The sequence below is a fragment of the Macrotis lagotis genome, chromosome X (assembly GCF_037893015.1).
Source record: "Macrotis lagotis isolate mMagLag1 chromosome X, bilby.v1.9.chrom.fasta, whole genome shotgun sequence".
NCBI classification, from domain to species: Eukaryota; Metazoa; Chordata; class Mammalia; order Peramelemorphia; family Peramelidae; genus Macrotis; species Macrotis lagotis.
The window spans coordinates 19,399,395-19,414,408 of NC_133666.1; positions in this window are offsets into that span (position 1 = coordinate 19,399,395).

A 15,014-nucleotide genomic window follows, 5' to 3' on the forward strand; every position below is an offset into this window, starting at 1 on the left:
TAAAAGCTTATCTTCTTCCTAAATGTGTTTTACAAGCTTTGTCCTGGCATAACTTGGATTTGTAACTCTAGACTCTTTAACAGAAAACAGCATGTATTGGCGAGCAGAGGTATTTGCACTTGTGAGTGATAGTTGTTGAGGGACCATTTGGTGCAAATTAATCAGTAAATACTTAAAAGATAGAAACTTGATGGAAACAGGAAGCTGTCTATTTTCTCAAAGGCAAAATCACTCCCTTCTGATTAGGGAAAAAACCAACACTGGGAAGTCACATGAAGTACAGGCATACTGTGTGGTCATTATCAGCACTATCAATTCAAGGCAACGTAATTTCAATACAACACAATTAAAGCCAGCATTTAAAAACTGGATCAAACTAAATCTGGCATCTACCAATCTCCATGAATAAGAAAAGCAGAGAGATGTTAAAAAAATCCTAGTAGAATTCTAAAGAATAAAGACAAAGCAGAAACATGAACTTAGTTTTGTACAGTCTGGAAACTAACACCAAATCAAATAGATAATATCATGGTGTTAGTAGTAAGAATGAAAATGTGCAAGTTCTAATGTGGCTGTGCACCGGATATGAGAATCAGGGGATCCACCTATACCCAGGAGAACAAGACTAGGTGTTTAAAGCAATTTTATATTGCTTTCAATGTTGGTGTACCCTAGGAAGGGAAGAAAGTACCACCATTTCAAGGGTGATGATCTTGGAAAGAAGTGATAGTTGTAAAGAATGGAAATCACTATGAGGATAAAGGACAGGGTTAGGAGTCATAGGGTATGGGGAAATGTGAAGTGATAAAAGATTATGATCATATAAAGGAAAAATTTTGAATTCAAGAACATATAAATAAAACACTTGTAGGTAATGAAATGGAGGCTGAGGGAAATCAATGGATGTTGGCCATTAGGATCTGTATTTTGTGATAACAACATGAACAAAGGAGGGGAGGTTGCTTAGTGAAGGTGGTAAAGGAAAAATCTGCAAGTGGCAATGGGCAGCCAGGAATATTCTGACTCCTTCATTGTAATCAATGAGTCAAAAGACAAGGGAGTCTGTGTTGCCAATATTAGACAGTGTGACAAGAGAATTAGTGTCATCAGGAAGGGACCAAATCTCGGTAAATGCTAGAACATGGAAGGAACAACAAGGAAAAATATTAAAATCAAAGTAAATCAACAAACATTTGCTACATTTGCCTATGTACTAGAGAGTGTGGGCAGAGGGCAGAAAAATAAAATTATATAAAACATTACTGAGCTTAAGGAAGTGACATACTTTTAGAGAGGGGAGACGGGAGGGAGGGAGGGAGGGAGAGAGAGAGAGAGAGAGAGAGAGAGAGAAAAGCATGATCTAAAATAGGTAGCAGGTAGCAGAGGGGACAAAGAAGAGATCCAGACAAATTGTCCTAAGAATAATTGATGAGGGAGAGAATATTAAAAATTCAGAGGATCAGGGAAGGCTACATATTGCAAATGGCATTTGAGCAGAGCCTTACAGGAAGATTAAAAGCATTTTAAAGTATTAAATTATTTTCTATTATGTAATTACAAATCATGAACAAAAACAAATATTCCAATAAACAAAGAACCAAAAAAGAGGATATGTAGTAAACCAAGAACTTGGGTTTTTTTAAGTTTTATAATAAATTGAGTAGAGACAGTAGCGACAAAATCATCCAATTTATTGGTACACATTTCTGAACATTTTTGTTTTCTTATTTGTATTTTAAATATTCTGTTGATGTGCATTTCTTTCTTTTTCTTTTTACATCTTCAATAGGTTCCACCACCTCAGTCCTTCTCTTCTAAATAGATGTCCTCCCACTCAACAGATATGTATAATCAAACACCACACTGGCCATAGATGATTAAATTTTCCCCATGTTCTAACTCCATCCCATCAGCTCTCTGCCAAGAGGCAGAAGGGATGCTTCATATGCAATCTTCTGAGACCGTGATAAGTTTAGAATTGTATAAGAGTCATGGAAGGTAGCGATTAAAATGTCTAGGAAGAGGGGAGAAATGGCATGTTGAGTGAAGGGATCAGTTACTTATCCAGTTTAAATAGAATAAAGGAGAATAAGGAAGGAAGATGAGGCTAGAGTCCTATCATAGAGGTCCTTAAATAATAACTTAAAAAGTTTGTATTTTGCCCAATGGAAAATTGGGAGGGGAGTGACATGGTCAGCCCTGTGCCTCAAGAAAATTATTGTAGCAATTGTCTGATAAGTATATTGGAGAGGAAAAAGAATAAAGGAAGTAGAGTCAATTAGAAGGTTTTTATGATAATCTAGTCAAGAAATGATAAGTCTGAACTAAATGGTAGCCAGGAGAGTAGGAAGGAGAAGATGGTCATAAAAAAAATGTGAAGGTTGAATCCAAAGGATTTGGCAACTGATTGAATGTAGAAAGGGAAGAATTAAAAGTGATTCTAAGGTTTTCAACCTAGGTGACTGAGAAATTGGTGGTACCTCCAGAGAGTCAAGAGCATTAAGAAGAGGGTTTAATAGGAAAGATGAATTTCATTTTTAGTTTATACTGATGGAAGGATTCCCCATGTTTGTGAGGTTTTAAGGGCTTAAGTATTATGTTAGTGAAGTTCTTTTAAATAAATAGGTGAATTTTTTTCATTTGTTTCTTGGGATATACTAGGCAAAAAGCACCAACTGTAAACTTGGAATGGAACTTCCTTGGACAGAAGTCACAGTCTTTTGTTGAGACTGTACTGGGAATATTTCTAGACTGGTAGAACTTACCAGTGCTCCAAATGTATATAACACTTAAAAGACCAGGGTAACCTTTATGGGGTAACACAATGGGGCATTAGAATAGTTATTTATAGAGACCTTTCTGACCCACTTCCTTTTGTGTTCATGATGATAATGATGATGTTTCTCTTTCATTCTCAAAGAAGACCATGACATCAGGGGAGGTGATGTTATGACAAGCACATGAATTGGATTTGAGTGAGGGGATGCTGTCCTAAGTCACCAGGCTCATTTTCTCCTCCAGAACCACCTGGGTCCAGGGGTAAGATATGAATTGGGACAACTGGAGAAGGCCCTGAATGCAAGGCATTCAGGCTTAAATGACTTGCCAAAGTTCACACAGCTAGTGATTATCAAGTGTCTGAGGTAGGATTTGAACTCCTGTTCTCCTGACTCCATGGTTAGTGTTTTTATCCATTGTACTTCTATCTGCCTTCCTTTTCATCATGATGAAAAGTGAACAGAGGGTACTAAGAGTCATTCAATTCCTAGAACATTTGTAAATATTAGTTTAATCATTATAATACTAAATGTGAAATCCTTATTTGTCCAATAACCAATGAGTTGAGGAGGAAATGAACTACTGACATTCTAATGCAAATGAAACCAGATGACCTAAGGAAATTTTAAGTAAATTGAGGCATGAATTACATATTCTGCTTGGAGAGATGAAAAGAAGTTGGTTTTTTTTTTTGTTTTGTTTTGTTTTCTATGTCCTCAAAGCCAACAAGAAACATCACTTGGGACACTTGGTCATCTTGTTTTGAAATGCTAAAGAGTAGTAGGGAGATGATGGTAGCTTGCATACAAATATCAGCAAAACATGATGAAAAGGTTGAAAATTCTCTAAAGAATATGACCGTATCCTCCAAACCACATCGGCATATATCTTTACACTTGTTGTTCAGTCATTTCAGTTGCATCTGATTCTCTGTGACTCCATTTGGGATTTTCTTGGAAAAAAATCCTGGAATGTCTTGCCATTGTCTTCTTCAACTCATTTTACAGTTGAGGAAACTGAGAGCAACAGGGTTAAGCAAATTGTTTAAGGTCATATAGTGAGTGACTTACAGTAAGTGTCTGAGGTCAGATTTGATTCCTGACCCCAGGCATGGCACTCTATCCACTATAGCACCTATCTTCCCAATCTGTACAATAGATGATTTTAATTCTTAAGGCATATGAGAAGATAATGAAATAATATGTTGCCATAGTTCAATATTAAGAAATAAAAGAAAACGAAACAAAAGAATCACACCTATCTTGAGCTCTTTCATCATGCAGAAAGTTATAAGGTCCTAAACATAGTGAGCACTGAATAACCTCACAAAATAACATAGACTCTATCTTAAGAGACAGGGAAGGGCTAAAGCAGCTCTCTAGGTGAAGTCAGACCATGAACTAGTTAAAGCAAATGTACAAATCAACACCAAATCAAGAGAAAGATAAAAGATCAAGTGATCAATATTGTGCAACTAGTCGAATAACTTCAATATGACCAATTCAAATGGATTTATGATTTTCTCAAAAGGGAAAGGATAAAATGAAGAATGCTAAATGCAATTATCACCATTTCTTACAGAAATATAACTGATGTGAAACACATCAGTTACCATAACAAGGAAGCTGAAATAGATCACAGACTGTCTCAACAAACAAATGCATGATGTCCTTGGCAAAGTGAGAGACATAGCAGCCAAAGGTAACACTAGTTTAGAATATAAACTGATTTGCAAAAATGTTGAACAGCAGTGGTTGAAAATTAATCTGCAGAAAGATTACCCTCAAGTCCTTTTATTCTTTTAACTACTAGTCAGTTTACTTACATACCTCCCCACCTGTTTCTCCTCCTCTTTTGACCCTTTTCTTTCTCTCTCTAGCTAGAAGTGAAGTATAAAATCTTACCACCAACTTTTTTTTAATCTTTCAGTAAATCTTTTTCTGAGAAGATTTTCTTTACTTTGTCCTCATCTTCTAATTGATCCCTAATTCTATTCTCCCATTTGAGGGGAATTACTTTCTTCTCATATTTTACTCCATTTTTAATTTTCTCAAAAGGGTTAAATCTTCAAGAAGGGAGAGCTTACTGAGTACTAATTTTGTTCTTCCTCCTCTCTCCCATTTCCTTATTATTGAATTTGTATACCTGATCTAGTTTTCACCCCACCCCCTCCGTGCTTCACTCTTAGAAATATCAATTCAAGAAGAAAGCAATGCTTAGTGGTTACAGCATCATGTGAATAGGAATCATTATGTTCTAAGACAAGGCTATCCAAAATGCTGCCCATAGGTTGCATGTGGCCTGCAGGATGATTTTACATGGCTGGCCTGTGAGTTTGCTAAATGTGTTAGTAAACAAAGACAAGCTACTGCAGAACTCTCCCTAAAATGGCAAACCAAAATATATTGTCAATTGTTTCAATAAAAACTTTTAAAAGTAAGGTCGGACAGCCTTCTTCTAAGACATGAAATACAGTCCTAAACCCTACCCTTACTATGACTGTTCACTGTTTCTAAGGCCCTATTAACCTAACTGTATTTCTATGTGTTTCTTAGGGAATCATACAGCACCATATGTGGTGCAGGATACAGACCTAAGAAATAGAAATCATTCTCATAGAAACTAGTCTCCTAATATGCAAACTTCTACCACCTCAGACTAGACATTTCATACGGTTGCCATCTCTTACCACAGAAACTCAATTTCCCCTATTCCATGATAATATTTATTATTGGCAGCATTGCCTTTCCTTTTCAAGGAGTGAGACTGCTCCTCTTTCATATCTGTCTTCTATCATTGCTATTATCCTCTCCTCACACAAATCCTATTACGCTTGAAAGAACAATAGAGTTATTATTGGGATTGGGGTACTTCTTGTCTGCGCATGTATTCTTCCCCCCAAAAGTTATGGTTTCATTAATAGGCTATTACAGGGTTTAATCCATGAAGTAGTATTACTTTAGCTTTTCCTTCTTCCAGATTCTTTAAGTTTCCTTTTAAATTTTTAGCCCCTGAAATGCCTACAACCCTTGACCCAGAGATTCCAAAGCCCAACATAAACCCCAAGGAAGTCACCGGAGAAAAGAATGGTTCCATATACACCAAATATTAATATCAGCACTTTTGTGGTAGCAAAGAACTGGAAACAACTTAAATGTCCATAAAAAGGCTCAACAAATTATGGTATATAAATGTAATGCTATAAGAAATGTGCTATAAAAATGATGACCATGATATATACAGAAGAGTATGCAAAGGCTTACATGAACTGAGGAAAAGTGAAGTAAACAAAACGAGAAAAACAATATACATAATAATTATAGCAATATAAATGGAAAGAACCACAAAGCAGCTAAAGTAAATTTTGTGAAATTATAAAGAATAAGTTTGACTCCAAACACAAAAATATGATAAAAAAGAACCTCCCTCAATTCCTTTGCAGAGGTAGGAGGATCCATGGTTGTGAAAGATGGACTATAATGTTAGATTTTTTAAAAAAATATGTTGTCCAGTTTTACTGGATTGTTTCCTTTTTCATCTTCTTTTTCTATTAAAAAATTGTCATAATGGATGGTTCTCTGGGAGGAAGGAGAAGGAAAGTTAGAGGGAAACCTAGATGATATAAAAATTAAGGTCTAACATAAATCTATTTTAAAAATCTTAAGATTCACCTTTAGCCAAAGCAGTGGGGAAAAAAGAAGAAAAAATCAAATTAACAAAATTGCAAATGAACAAAGTTAAATCATAACCAAATTCAAAGAAATAAAAAGAATTATCATAATCTAGTCTGAAGCCATATAACAATACAACTGAGAACACAAAAGAAACTGCATTACTATAAGAAAATATAAAACACTCAAACCAAAAAAATCACTAAACAAAGGTGTTAAAAATACAAATTCAAAAGAAGATATTTGAACTGACTGTAAAGGAACTACCAAAAATGGGGACATAGAGGGGGCAGAAAAAGGGAAGGGAAAGTCTTGATAACTAATAAATTAACAGGAGAATTTTGTCATTTTTTTTATAAATAAACCTTTTTGCTGTGTTTAGCTTTATATTATTTAAATTTCTAATTTTTAAAGAACAAAGTGGTAAGAAAAGAGGGAAGATAGCAAAAAGGTATGAAAATGTTTGCAATGTTTCACAAGTACAGACCTCTCATTTCTCCAAAGTGGCAATGGGAAGGAAAAGGTCTTCTCATAGCTCTTCTTTAGAGTCTTGTTTTTTTGTAATTCTGAAAAATTCACTTAAGATTGTTTTTGTTACTCTTGTTCATTCTACTTACTACTGTAGTTTTTGTACACAGTATATGATCTGTTTTCTTCACTCTCTTTCCTTTACCTTGCATTGGTTCATGTAAGTTTTCCCATGCTTCTCTGTGTGCATCATGTTCATAGTTTTTTACACATTAATTAATGTACCATAACTTTGTTTCCAATCATTTGAAGTTCTGCCACAAATATTTTGGTGTAATATGGCAACTTTCAGATAGATGCCATTCTATCATGTGCCAGTCTCCTTGCTCAGATGCTTCCTACTTGCAGGGGCAGAGGAAATCAATCATATTCCACTGCCTATCTTCTGGTCTAGACTCTCCTGACAGAGAGAAACACTATTCCATTCTGTTCCCCAAACTGGTCTCCCTGTGGAGTTGCCTCACACCCTGAGAGATCTCCACCCTGAGTTTCAGTCTCTAGAGATAATGAAAACCTACCTGAACTCATTCCAATAATGATTACAAAATTCATAACAACTCACTACCTTCCCATCCTGATGATTCTGAACCTCTTGATGTCATAATTTAAATTCTATTTTCTTTCTCCTCCTGCCCAAACCTTTATTCCCATCCCTCTCAACCCAACTCCTCCAATGTACCATTCCAAAGCCAACCCTTTCCAGCCTTGGTTGTATTTTTCCCTTCTAACACAGTGGTCCATATCCACACAGCTGGGATATACCTTGCTCCTTATTGCCCTTCCAAGTTCTTCCCCTGCTACTATTCAGTGATCCCTATTTAGTAATCTCTTAACCTTTGAAGTTCACTTAATCCATTTTTACCATCCAATAAAAATTCTGGAAGCTGTTTTCTACCAACTTCTAGAACACTCCCTTTTTTTCTCAGTGATTTCAATTCCAAATCAGCCTTTCCTCCTTTTCACTCATTTTGAGATACTTCAACAAATCATAGTGATATGTCCCTCAAACCCCCCAACCTTACAGTTACTTATACGATAATGATGATGATGATAAGCACACTTCCTATGTGTTTTGTGTTTAATACTTTACAATTATCTCATTTAATCTTCACAACAACTCTAGGAGGTTGCTGCTATTATTATAACTATTTTTATAGGTGGGGAAACTGGGCAAAGAGAGATTAAGTGACTTGTCCAGAAACATAGCTAGTAAGTGTCTGAGGTTGGATTTGAACTTCCTGCATTCAGGGTCAGAGCTCTATGCATTTTTTCGCCTACTTCTCCAAACTATCTCAATACACACAGCTTTGATCTTGATTTTGTATCACATACCAATATACCAACTATATGGTGGTGAATGAATATGGATTCATGTATTCTGGAATTCCCTTATCTGATTACCATAGTTTCTTGTCATTCTATATCCCCCTCTACTTTGAAAATCCAAACCACACTTTTTTGCCCACACTATGACCTTCAATCTCTTAATCACTTAGTGCTTTCCCAGGTTACCACGTCTACACTGGCTGTATTCTCTTCCCTTTCCTATCTTTTTTTTTTGTTTTGTTTTTAGTTTGTGCAAGGCAATGGGGGTTAAGTGGCTTGCTCAAGGCCACACAGCTAGCTAGGTAATTATTAAGTGTCTGAGGCTGGATTTGAATTCAGGTACTCCTGACTCCAAGGCCAGTGCTCTATCCACTGCGCCACGTAGCCACCCTTCCCTTTCCTATCTTGACCCCTTAGTGAACCAATTCAATTCTACACAGTCCTATTCTCTGGAGTTCTTTACCTCCTTATCACCAATATTGCCCTGCCAAGCTCAGCCTTATATAACTCTCACCATCTATTGCTTTTTCTCCTAACTCATGTGCTGCTGTGTGAAGTTAAAGAAAATTGTAAAACCCTGCTGACTTGTTCCACTATAAATTGGTTACATAATTTCAACTGAGCTCTCACTGCAGCAAGTCAATTCTTTTATATTTCCCTAATCACCTCATGATTCAGCTCACTACAGTGGTTTTTCTGAATCGTTTCATTCATTCCATCTCATACTCCCCTCAAATTAGGATCCTACCTCATATTTTTCACTAAAAAAGAGACCATTTTCTGAAAGCCCCCATCTTCTCCACTGAAATGCATTCAGCAACTATCTCATTCTTCACTCCCGTCTCACATGAAGAGGAAATTCTTTTCCTCACCAAGGCAAACCCTTCTATAGGTACAAGAAATCTATTTCATTCAATATTCTTTAGCAGATTTTCCCCTTTCATCCCCATTCTCTTACTTATTTTTAGTCTTTCCCTGTATTTTGGCTACTTCCCTATTACTTATCTCTTACTTGAGTCATTCATCTCCACTACTCCACCATATTTCCCTCCTTTTTATGGCTAAACTCCTTGAGAAAGACATCTCAAAAAAGTGTCTCCTCTTCCTTTCTTCTCACTCTTCTTAACTCTCTCTATAGTCTGGTTCTGACCTCATCATTCAGCTAAAACCACTTTCTTCAAAGTTGCTAATAATCTCTTCATTGAGAAATCTAATGGCCCTTTCATAATCCTCATCTTTCTTGTTCTCCTTCTAGTCTTTGATATTGTTAATCACCTGGTTCCTCAAGTTTCTATGTCATTAATATATCTTGATTTTTCCTTCTACTTGTCTGACTGTTCCTTCTCAGTCTCCTTTGCTAGATGCTCATCCAGGTCACACCTGTCAACTGTAGGTGAGTCACAAGGTTGTTTCCTAGATCCTCTTCTCTCCTCCCACTGCTATTTCAATTGGTGGTCTTAATAGGTTCCACAAATCCAATTTTCTCTATGCTAATGATTCTCAAATCTACTTACCCAGTGCTAGCCTTTTTCCTGTCTTCCATTTCACATCATCAAATGCACCAAGTCTTAAACTGAATGTCTCCGAGACATCTTAAACTCAACATGTCCAAAGCTGAACTCATTATCTTTTCCCCAAACCCCCAAGTCTCCCAATTTTTCTATTACTTTCCAGGGTATCACCATCCTCCCACTCCAGGATCACAATGCAGGTATGAAAATGCACTTTGATTTCTCATTCTCTTTCATACAATGATTGTTTCAACAAGTTGTATTGATTTTACACTTTTAACATCTCATGAATACTTTCTTTCCTACACTTAAACTCAGTACAAGCCCTCAATAACTTTATACCAGACGTATAGCAATTGTATAGTTGGTTTCCCTGCCTCAAGTCTTTCTGTTTCATTCCATCCTACACTTAAATTGTTCAACTGATCTCCCTAAAGCCTAGGCCTGAACATGTCACTCCCCTGTCCTGATTTGATGAACTCCAATGGCTTTTCTATCATATCCAGATCAGATCTAAAATCCTCTTTTTTGGCATTCAAAGTCTGTAATAATTTGACTCTCTCTCCTATTTTTCCAGTCTTCCTCCATATTTATCTGCACTCTAATGATGCTGGCCTCCTTGCTATCCTTTGTAAAAGACACTTGTCTGACCTCTGGCATTTTAATTGACCTTCATCTGAAATTCTTTCACTCCTCTTCCTCCTGATTTCCTTCAAAATTCAGTTAGCATCTCACCTCCTATAGGAAGCTTTTCCCATTCCTCCTTAATCTTAGTGCCTTCCTTCTGTTGAGGGAATTACCAATTTATCCTGTATATGTCTTGTTTGGATATAGACATCTCTCTCATTAGCTGTGAGCTCTTTGAGAGAAAGAACTTGCTTTATATCTCTATCAACTTAGCTCAGTGTCTGACCCATCGGAGGGGCTTAAACAATTAATCTTGACCAATTAACTCCTTGGAGAATATAGTATAGTCTGAAAAAATTGAGAAGGCAAGAATTCTACCAGATTCCTTTTATGAAATAAATATAGTCATAATCCTTGAAACAGGGAATGGTAAAGCAAGGCAGGCAATATCAAGGCAGTCCTTTTATACTTTCTAGCTAACTTACCACAATAACTCTTCTTAACCTTCTCATCCCCCCTCAAGTCTCCTATGCTTCTTAAGCACCCCATCCTCTCAACTGATCAATATAAACCAATATAATTAATGAATATTAATTCAAAAGTTTTTTTTAAATAAATCTTGGCAAGCAAGCTACAGAAATTCATCCAAGAAATTATTCATCATGACCAAGCTGAATTCAAGTAGGATTCAATTCTAGGAAAATAAACATCAATTTTGCATATTAAAACCAAAAAATCCAAAATCTTGTGATTATCTTAATAAATGAGGAGGGAAAACTTTGACAAAGCACAACACTCATTTGTGCTAAAATCCTATAAAACATAGTGAAAGAGGGATCTCTCTTAATATAAGCATTTAGGCAGTGAGGTGGTACAGTGAATCTAGTGTTGGGGCTAGAGTAAGCAAGAACTGAGTTCAAACTTGACCTCAGACACTTATTAACTGCATGACCCTGGGCAAATCACTTCACCTCTGCCTGCCTCAGTTTTTCCAACTGCAAAAAATGGTGATATTATTACCTACCTCACAGGGTCATTGATATCATTAAATAAGACAATATTTCTAAATTTTTTAAGTCAGAGAACTGTATAAATGCTTATTCCCTTCCCTATCCAAACATAAAATTTAATTTGGATGTACTAGAGGTTTTTCTTAATATATAGAGAAGAAAAGAAAGGATTCCTCTTCGCTCCACTACTGTTGGATATAATTATGGAAATGTTAGAAACTTTAATAGAAGACAAAACATTTAAAGGCATAATCACAAAGGAGACAACTATTTCTACTTGCTGATGACAAGATGACTTACTTAGAAAATCCTAGAGAATCTACAAAGAAGTCAATTGAATGGCTTCAGCAAGTTGTAAGTTATAAAGTAATCTAACAAAATTAAAAGCATTTCTATGTAATAAAAAAATTCAAAGTTTAATGATAGAAAGGAAAATTTAATTAAAAACAATTAAAAATTTTATAAAGTATTTGGTATTCAGTCTACTAAAACCAATTTCAATGGAGCTATTCTGAATAGGCCTGCAGGAGACCCTCCTTCTTTTCTTAATGAGTTCCATGACTTGACTCATAGTCTGTCTACTCTTCAGCTACTGTCCCAATACAAAGAGGCTCAAACACCCTAACCTTAAAATTCCTCAATTTGCGGGGCAGAGCCAAGATGGTGGCACAAAGCTAACCCATTGTGCCTTTCCCTTCCAAAGATAAATAAAGCCTTTACTCTGACTTTCACACTTCAGATTCCACCAAGAAAAAGAGAAGATTCAAAGAAGTTTTTAACTGTAGACACTGTGGAAGATCTTCAGTGAAAGTCTTTCTTTTTGGGGGGAAAAGGGAAGTAAAGTCCAGAGGCAGGAGAGTGGGGAAAGCTGGGAAAGCCAGTAGGAAGCTTTAAGTCACAGTGCAATCCAGGTCCCGACAACTTGATAATAACAGAGGTCCTGGCAGCTAGATAACAAGCCAAAAAGGAGGATCCCAACCCCCAAAAATCTGAACCCTGAGAGAACTGGGGTAAAATACAGGACTGGGTTGGGAACAATCCTCTGTTAAGTCAGAACCTGGACAAAAAGGAGGAAACAAACTTCTGCAAAGGCAAGGTCTGAACTGCATAGGAAACATCTTGGCCAACAACCAGCCAGGCATCAGATCCCAGATGCAGCAAAATAAAACCTTGGATCTATACTCCATATAACCTAGGAGCAGAACTACAACAGAAAAAAAATGAACAAAAAAGCTAAAATAGTGTTCATTATAGAAAACTACTTCACAGATAAAGATGACAGCAATGTATCAAAACAGTCTATAAAATGGACTCAAATACAAAAGCTCATCAAAGAGCTTAAAAAAGAATTTAAAAACCAAAGAAGAGAGGAAGAAGAAAAATGGAAAAAAGAAATGAAAGTCATACAGGAAAATTGTAACAAGTTGATCAAAGAAATCAACCGCATTAAAAAGTAAAAATAACCAACTGGAAAAGGAAACACAGAAACTAATTGAAGAAAATAAAATTCTAAAAATTATAATTGAACAGTTAGAAACAAATGAATCTACAAGATTCCATCAAACAAAATGAAACGGATGAAAAAATTGAAGGAAATGTACCTTCAAAGTACCTTCTAGGGAAAACAAATGAACTGGAAAACAGGTCCAGGACAGACAGTCTATGAATCATTGGACTACTAGAAAGCCTGGACCAACAAAAGAACCTGCTAAACATCATGCAAGAAATTCTAATGGAAAACTGCCCCAATCTAGTAAGACAAGATAACAATATAATTGAAAGAATCCACAGAACCCCTCTAGGAAGAAACCCCTGGATAAAAACTCTAATGGCTATGATAGCCAAATTCCAAAACCCTCAAATAATAGAGAGAATATTGCAAGCAGCAAAAAGAAAACAATTCAAATACAAAGGGAACACAATCAGGACCTTACACAGGACCTATCAGCCTCAACATTGAAGGATCAGAAGAACTGGAAAGAACATATTTTGGAGAGCTAGGGACCTGGGATTACAACCCAGAATGTACAGCATATATTTGTCAGGGGAAAAGATGCATGTTCAGTGAAATACAGAGCAGAACTGAACAGAGAATTCAATCACCAAATACATGACTGAAGTTACATAAAAAAGGTAAATAAAAACGGGGACTGAAAAAAATATAATTGTCTTAAACAAATATTGGTCCCTAAAAGGGAAGATATAACAATTCTAATTCATTAGAAGTTTACTTCCCTAAGGAAAATTAGAGGGTAGAATAAAATTGAAGAGAATGAACCTAAAGGATATGGGTATAATTTGGTCTTGTCTCTCAATTGAAGAGGTCCAAGATCAGATCACTATGTTTGAGACAAAAAGCTCTGGACAAAAAGCAGGGGTGTTAACATGAACTTGTGTCTCATTACACTTTGACTCACTTTAATCACAAGGTGTTAAGCACCTTGTCTAAAGAGGGCATCATAAACTGTGAGGACCTGAGACAATGTCTCTGTACTTGAAATCATTTATAAGGTTCTCAGGTGAGATCTCCAGAGTCTCCCAATGCTTAGAGATCTTTAAGCATCATAAACTGCAATGACTTGAGACAGTGTCTATATTAATTACAATCATTTGTAAAGTTCTCAGTGAGACCTCCAGAGCCTCCCAGGACTTAGAGATCTTTAAGATTCTTACAGTTAATTAGATCAGGATACTTCACTTAATAAGGGGTTAAGTACCCTGGGTGGGGAGGGGGGAGGTAAAGTCAGAGAGACAATAGACCTGAGGGGAGGGGCACAAATAGTTCAAGAAATGACATGGCTTTGGATGATATTTTGGCTTGTGAGGAGGGTTGCATGTAACTTGTAAGATACTTGAAAAGGGTGGTAAGGTTAAAAATGATTATAATTAGAATTTGATGCAATTTGAGTCAATGTTGTTTATCAAGCAATCAACAATCTGTGATGATATCTTGATAACAATAGTCACTTATCAAGCAATAAAATAATCAAACTGTGACTGATGATACCTGATTAATAATATTAGAGCACCAAGGGAAGAGGCACAAAGATTTATAATTTTAGAGTGAAAGGAGGGAGAATGTGAATGCTGAGTAAATTCTATTCAATAGATTTAGCCCAGTGAGGGAATAAGATACATTCCCACTTGGGTTTAAAATTCTAACTTAATCTACAGGGAAGAGGGTGGGGGGCTGGGAACAGGAAAGGGAAGGGAAGAAGGGACTGATAAAAGGGAAGGGAGGGTATAAGTGAAAATAAACTGAAAGTTAAATTTTTAAAAGAAAAGTCAAAAGGGAAAGGTAGTAAAATTTTGGTGAGGAGGAATAAGAGAAAATGAAAGAGATAAATGTAAATGGAGAAAGATAGCATGGAGGGAAATGCAGAATTAGTCATCTTAACTGTAAATGTGAATGGGATGAACTGTCCCATAAAACAGAAATGGATAGCAGAATGGATTAAAACCCAGAATTCTACAATATGTTGTTTGCAAGAAACTCATTTGAAGCAGAGAGATACAGACAGGGTAAAGGTAAAAGGTTGGAATAAAATATATTATGCCTCAGT